Raw genomic sequence first — 7,513 nt, 5'->3', positions numbered from 1 at the left:
TAATGAGGAGTTTGCTATTAAAAATAAGGAAGCATAGATTTTTTAAAAATCCCAGCATTCCATCTCATTATGAAAACATTAAAGATATTTTGTCCATTGCAATATGTACTATCCAAGCAGTCATCAACTCCACATTCTATTTAAGTTCATAATGACAAGTAGTACAGGTATAGTGACCTTGCTTACCTGGTTACTGAGTACCAGGGCTCACTGAAGTCCTGGTTTCACCCCACTCCTCACCACTCAGTGCCCAGGCTCCACTTAGGGAAGCTCCAGCTGCCTCCATTCTTCTTCCTAAAAAATTCTTTTAGGGTCATTGGGAATTTTTTTTTAGACTCTGTGGGACCATTAAAACTAATATGAATCAAAGATTTACATGATATAAAAAATATCTATAATGGAATGGCTTATTTCACTTAACATAATGTCCTCCAGGTTCATCCATGTTGTTGCAAATGGTAGGCTCTCCTTTTTTAAAGCTGAACAATATTCCATTGTATTAACTTAGTTAATCCTCATGATGACATAATAATCCTATAAGAAGGTATTATTATTATTTACATTTTACATATCGAGAAATATAAGCAGAGAGAGGTTAACTTAACCATAATCAACCATATAGGAAGTGGCAGGACCATAATTGAAACTGAAGCAAGCTGATTGCAGAGCCTTCACTCTCAACGTTAATCTACATTAGGAAAAAATGGGGGAATATTTTAAATTAAAGCAGGAAAGTTCTTTCCAAGCAGAACAAATACCCCTGTTTTCATCTCAGCATAATTTTTATTGATCCTAATATTAAATTTTTTTATTATTACATTTTATTTTATTTTAGGCTTCCTATTCCAAAGTCTTTCATTTAGTTAATTTGTTGTGCCACAAATTCTTTCAGAGCCTTTAGCATATAGGGCAGTATATTCCTTTATCTCTAAATACTCACAGTGTCTTTCCTAAGAACAAAGATATTCTCTTATAAAATCACAGTTCAATTATTAGAATAAGGAAATCTAGCACAGATATTAATACAATACCAACACAACTCAAGTAAATATGCAGATTTTGATAAATTCATCAAATAATTAGATTTATTATTTTAGTTTGTTTCTTTCTGGCCCAGCATCAGTCATGAGATACATTTAGTTGTTATCTCTCTTGAGTCTCTTTTAATCTGGAATAGTTCTTTAGCCTTTCTTTTTTTTTCTTAAACTTGATACTTTTGTCAAGTAATTTTGGATGATGTTTCTCAACCTTGGCTTGTCCGATATTTCCTTATGGGTGGATTCAGCTTATGCATTTTCAGATGGACTATCACAAGATCTGTCTCTATGAGTCACATCAGAAAGCACAGATGGAGTTGTCCCTTTAGGTGAGGTTAACTTTGATCACTTGGCGGTGTCCTCCAGAGTCTCTGTAGTAAAGTTACTATTAATACTTTCCCCTCTATAGCTACTGATTAATTTGTAGGAAGTTATTTTGAGGCTGCCACGTTAGATACCCTGCTTCTTATCAAATACTCACTTTTTTATTACCTCCATTACTTACTCATTTGTCTCCGTACTTAACCTCTTGCAGTCTAGATCCCATCTAGTCCCAGCTTGCTTGTCAGTCAGCCCATTCCCATATTGCACTTATTCTAAGATTATCTATAATCTCTTTTTTTTTGCTGAATCCAGTGGATTTATTTTATCTTCATTTGTGTAAATCCCCTGATAACTCTTGACATTATTGATTTTCTGCTCCTTCTTGAAACTCTTTCATCCAGTCATTTATGTAATACATTTTTTCTTCTTTTTGGTTATTTTATTTTCCATTTCTTTGACCTCTTCTTCACTGTGGATGTTTCCAAACTCCTTGCTGTAAGATCTGCTCTTTGTAGTTTTGCCTCCTCTGAATGTTCCATTTGAACTTATCCAGATTTAAACCTCCATGTGGACCAGTGATAAATCAATTAAATCAGAATTTGTAGATGAGGCGTGGGCATTATATTTTTTAGAAACTCCCCAGATGATTGTAGTTTACAGTTGGGCTTCAGAATCAGCAATACATGTTCACATTTATTGTCATTTTAACATATCCAGAATATATTATAAAGTGAAAATCCAGGACACAAAATTATATTTAAAGAATAATCCCCTACTTATTGAGTAGTAATATAGAATTAGGAAAAACAATATGGTTGCTAAAAAAGAGAGTCTTTGGGGGAGAGATTTCTTACTTTTGAATCTGGTTCTTCAAGTTACTAGCTTCATAGTCTTGGCTATTTTATTTAAATCATAAAACCTTAGTTTTTTGAGGTATTCATTGTATCCCTATACCAGGTCATCAAGAGGTGGAAAAAGCCCCTTTCAATCACACATACATAATCACACACACCTTCTACTGGAAATCGGGAGAAACAGGATATCACAGAAATAAAGAAAAAGAAGAATGTTAGATATACATGCCTTTGAAAGTCCTTCGGCTTTCCCTTGATCTCTAAAAAATCCCCTCCTGCATTTTGGAGAACTCTTTTCTTTGGCTCCCTGATCAATCTCAATTACTCTTACTTTACGATATGAATCCATTTAACTTGCCGTTCTCTTCTCAGTTCCAGGAACTTCCTTTGTCCATGGAAAGACTCTAAAGTGCTCTGGTGAGCAATGTGCTCAGAAGAATTCTGTGCTCATGGCACAGAAGAATTGTCAGGGGCAGAGACATTTTCATCTTTCTCTACTCCTACCCTCACCACTCTTTGCAATTAAAAAGGTTTACCCACCCACATCCACCACTAACATGAATCATGTGACACCCTGTAGAAGACAGAGTCACTGTCTTTGTATACCAATTTTTTTTGGCATAAGCAAATATATATTTCTATGAAGAGCCTTAGAAAATATTAATAGCATATATCTCTAGTTTGTGTGATTGTAAGACTTTTATGTTCTTTATGTTTTTAAAAATATTCTGATTATTTTGCAATGAATGCATGTTACTTTTATGATAAAAAATAAAAGGTGAGAAAAAGCTTTCCAGTCCTAACCTCTCACTTGGTCTTCAGTTCTGCATTTTCAAGAGGCTATCCACGAGACTGACAAGAGTTCGTAAATATGTTTATACTCTCAAACTGGTTCCCTTTCCCACCTACTCCATTAAACCTCCTTTCATCTTTGATTTCTTTTGCTGTTATAATATAATAGGTTCTGGTCTCAGTGCTGTGGCCAATCTCAAATCTTATATTTTCCTTTTTTGTATGTGTTTCTATATTAAGAAATAAGAGAAGCATCATGACATTTACAAAAAGGATAGCCAGATAGACTTGGAGTAAGAAAAGACTTTGAAGCACCAAGTTAGGTGATCTATGTGAAGTGTTTTTCAACTATAGAATGCTTTAAATCATATATTGCTATGTCTGTGGTCAGCTGGTTCCAGACCCCACGGATACCAAAATCCATGGGTGCTCAAGTTCCTTATGTAAAATGACATAGTTGCACATAACCGACACACATCTTCCCGTATACTTTAAATATGCAGTCCCCAAACCCTAGACCATGGACCCGTACTAGTCTATGGCCTGTTGGGAACCAGGCTGCACAGCAGGAAGTGAGTGGCAGGTGAGCGAGGGAAGATGTATTTACAGCCACTCCCCATCCCTCACATCACCACCTGAGCTCCACTTCCTGTCAGATCAGTGGTGGCATTAGATTCTCATAGGAGCATGAACCCTACTGTAAACTGCGCATGCGAGAGATCTAGGTTGCATGTTGCTTGTGAGAATCTAATGCCTGATGATCTGAGGTGGAGCTGAGGTAGTGATGATAGCACTGGAGAGCAGCTGCAAATATCAATTATCATTAGCAGAGACGTCTGGCTGCTCAATAAATGTAATTCACTTGAATCATCCCGAACTCACCCCTGTGCCCCCATCCATGGGAAAATTGTCTTCCATGAAACCAGTCCCTCATGTCAAAAGGTTGAGGACCACTGCTTCAAATTATCTCTAGATTGCTTATAATAAGTAATACAATGTAGATAGTTGTTATACTGTATTCTTTTATTTACAATATGTTTTATTGCTATATTGTTATTTTTATTAGCTTTTTTGAAAAAATATTTGATCCACTGTTGGTTCAATTTTCAGATTCACAATCTGGAGATGCAGAACCTGCAGATGGGGAATGCTGGGATCTGGAGAGCAACTGTGTATTAGTTTCTAAGAGCTTTGAAACTCTTTAAATGCTTTGCTTAAACTATTTTACTTTGAGAAATATTTCCCCAAATAAGAATAGGACTCACTTCTAAGATATAGAATATGGATACAGTGATGTGATATCATTTCTGAAATTAGGTTACAAAAAAACTGTGGCTTTCCTCTCTCCTTTCCTCTCTGTCTTTCTGGACCATTTGCCTCAGGGAAAGCAAGCTGCCATGATGGGAGCTTGAAAGCACATCCTCCTCTGGCCTGAGACTACAGCCCCAGCCAACAATCTCTTTGCAGCCTGAACCATGTCAAGACTCTGGACCCACAGGAACTATGAGATGATACATATTTCCTGGTTTTTTAAATTTTTTAAATTTTTTAAATTTTTATATGGAACGCTTCACGAATTTGCATGTCATCCTTGCACAGGGGCCATACTAATCTTCTCTGTATCGTTCCAATTTTAGTATATGTGCTGCCGAAGTGAGCACCATATTTCCTGTTTTAAGCCACTAAAGTTTAATCAATTTGTTACACAGCAATAGCTGCCATAGCTCTGTAATAAAAAACTGCCCTTTAAACATAACTCATAAAGTATATGTTAAACTTTTCATACTTATATCATGCCACTGAAAAAATTAATTATTCAATATTTTTGGCTTGGTATATCATATTTGTCATAAACATTTGTATTAGTATATATTGGTGTAGTAATAGACATATACATGTTTATTATTTTATTGAGTATATGGTAATATCATCATAATAATACATAATAGTTTCCTTAATGATTAAGAGTGAATTCTCTGAGCCAGACTGTCAAAGCAAACCCCAGTGACCTTGGGCAAATTACTTAGCTTCTCTGTAAAACTGAAAGAATAATGTTTACCTCATAGGTTTGGTGCAAGGATTAAATAAGTTCAAACAGGTAATGTGTTTGGAATAGAGTATAGCACATAGCAAAAAGTTCCACAAATGTTAACTTATAAAAATAATCTCTTTTTTTTAACCACTCTTCCATTGAGGGGTGTTTTAGTTGCATCCAATTTATGTGACCTCCTGGCCTGTGTTACTAATCCCAGATGCATGCTTGCCTCTGGATTTCCTGTTGTTATGTTTTGTCAGCCTTTTTTTGTTGGAACAAAGCCTGGATGCCTGACACTCCCATGAGTGACAGCAGTGTAGAAAGAGTGAAAGAACTAAAGAGAGATCTGACTTCAAATTCTGTTCTCCCACTTACTAGCTTTGCAGGTTTGGTTAAATCACTTTTCTTTTCAGTGTCTCAGTTTCCTAGTATATAAAATGGAGCTAACAGTAACTACTTTTTAGCATTGTTGAAAGTACTAGAGATAACCTATGTTTAAAAAATGTAAATCAAACTCTGTTGTATGTTAGATACTTAATAAATGGGAACTATTACTATAAAATGTGGCTAAACCCTTTGAATGCTGCATCTTTTCCTCTAGATTAGTCTTCTTACTAAATTCAGCTGGGGCCTGCCTTTTTCTCCATGCAGTATTCTCCAGAAAGAGTAACAAAGGAGAGTTATTTATTTAAAGATGGTTAATTACTCTCTCAAGTGACTTTAGTTGGCCAGATGGTTTTCATATTAAAAATAATCACTCCTCCAGAGGATGGCAAGGATAGAATTTATGTAACAGACTACAGTTGGTGATATAGTTCATAACAAGGTGTGTCTAGTTGACTTTAGTAGAATCATCTGTGCGTGTTTTTGAAAATACATACTTGAGACCCTAGCAAGAAAGATTCTGATTTGGCAGGTCTAGGATGGCATTTGTACCTAAAAAACTGTTTAAAGCAAGACACTCAAAGCAAATCAATCTCTCAGACTTCCTACGAGAAGGTTTTTCTAATCTGAATGAGATGAACAAAACTACTGCTGTGCCTAAAATTTTTTCGGCAATGGCTACATTTTCGGGAATAATTCTCTTCTCAGAGTAAGTTTGAACATACAACACTAAAACATTATGACACATATAGCTTTTTAAAACAAAAAAGCATCCTAAAATTTTATTAACACATAAATATATCAGGACAGCAAGTGTAGCCTTTAAGACCACATAGTTCAAAACTGAACTCTGAACACTGATTATGAAAAGTGTCTGGTAGTTTTTGTTTAAATTGTTTTGGCTGGCAATATTTTACTTTAGTGGAGACCAGTGGTCCTCAAACTTCAGAATTGCCTGGATGGCTTGTTAAAACACAGAGGGCCTGACCTCACCCCCAGACTTTCTGATTCAGTAGGTCTGGGGCACGGCCCATGAATGTGCTCTGTGGAACACAATCGGCTGCATAAGCTGCCTGTGGACTGTGCTGGGACTTGTGGTTTCTAAGAGTTCACATCCTCTTTGAGCCACTGCCTGAAGAGAAAAACCATTAACTCGAACATCCATAAGTTAATCCAGAGAAACATACACATATCTCGACATCCAAATGCTGAGGGAGTTTTTTTTTTTTTATCATCAAACCTTCTTATCACTCAGGACTCTTTCCCTGAGCATGTGAGGTCTGCTGAAAGATAGTTATATTTTAATCTAATTAGAAAATTGGTTAGCTTCCAGAGTGTTTCACTATAAATAAACAACAATGTTATGAGTTGAATTATATCCAATAAACAGTGGTCCCCAATCTTTTTGGCGCCAGGGACCAGTTTCATGGAAGACAATTATTCCATGGTCAGGGGGAGGGATGGTTTCATGATGATTCAAGTGCATTATACTTATTGTGCAGTCAAACCTCTCTGCTAATGCTAATCTATATTTGCAACTGATGCCCAGTGGTAGCGTCAGCTCCCTCAGGTCCACCTCAGATCATCAGGCATTAGATTCTTACAAGCAGCACACAACCTAGATCCCTCACATGTGCAGTTCACAGTAGGGTTTGCACTCCTACGAGAATCTAATGCTATTGCTGATCTGACAGGAGATGGAGCTTAGGCAGTGATGCGAGCAATGGGGATTGTGGCTATAAATACAGATGAAGCTTTGCTTGCTGGCCCACCCCTCACCTCCTGCTGTGTGGCCTGGTTCCTAACAGGCCATAGACCAGTACCAGTCTGTGGCCCAGGGGCTGGGGACTACAACGCTAAAAGATGTTGAAGTCCTAGCCCCTGGTACCTGTGAATGTGACCTTATTTGGAAATAGGGCCTTTGCAGAGATAATTAAGTTAAGATGAGATCATTAGGGTGAGTCTTAATCCGTTATGACTGATGTCCTTCTAGAAAATTTTGGACACAGAGACAGACAAATACACAGGGAAAGCCCCATATAAAGATAAAGGCAGAGATGGGGTGATGCATATACAAGCTAAAGAAT

General features: G+C 36.8%; 1 non-coding gene across 1 annotated transcript; it reads right to left on the bottom strand.

Annotated features, from left to right (window-relative positions):
• Positions 1 to 4,561: 4,561 nt before the first annotated feature.
• On the bottom strand, positions 4,562 to 4,668 carry LOC138387786 (U6 spliceosomal RNA). The gene has a single exon (XR_011233980.1). It is a non-coding gene; the product is annotated as a U6 spliceosomal RNA (small nuclear RNA).
• Positions 4,669 to 7,513: the final 2,845 nt, after the last annotated feature.

This window comes from Eulemur rufifrons, chromosome 1 (assembly GCF_041146395.1).
Source record: "Eulemur rufifrons isolate Redbay chromosome 1, OSU_ERuf_1, whole genome shotgun sequence".
NCBI lineage: Eukaryota > Metazoa > Chordata > Mammalia > Primates > Lemuridae > Eulemur > Eulemur rufifrons.
The sequence above is the reverse complement of the archived record's forward strand: the minus strand, read 5'-3'. Positions and strand labels throughout refer to the sequence as shown.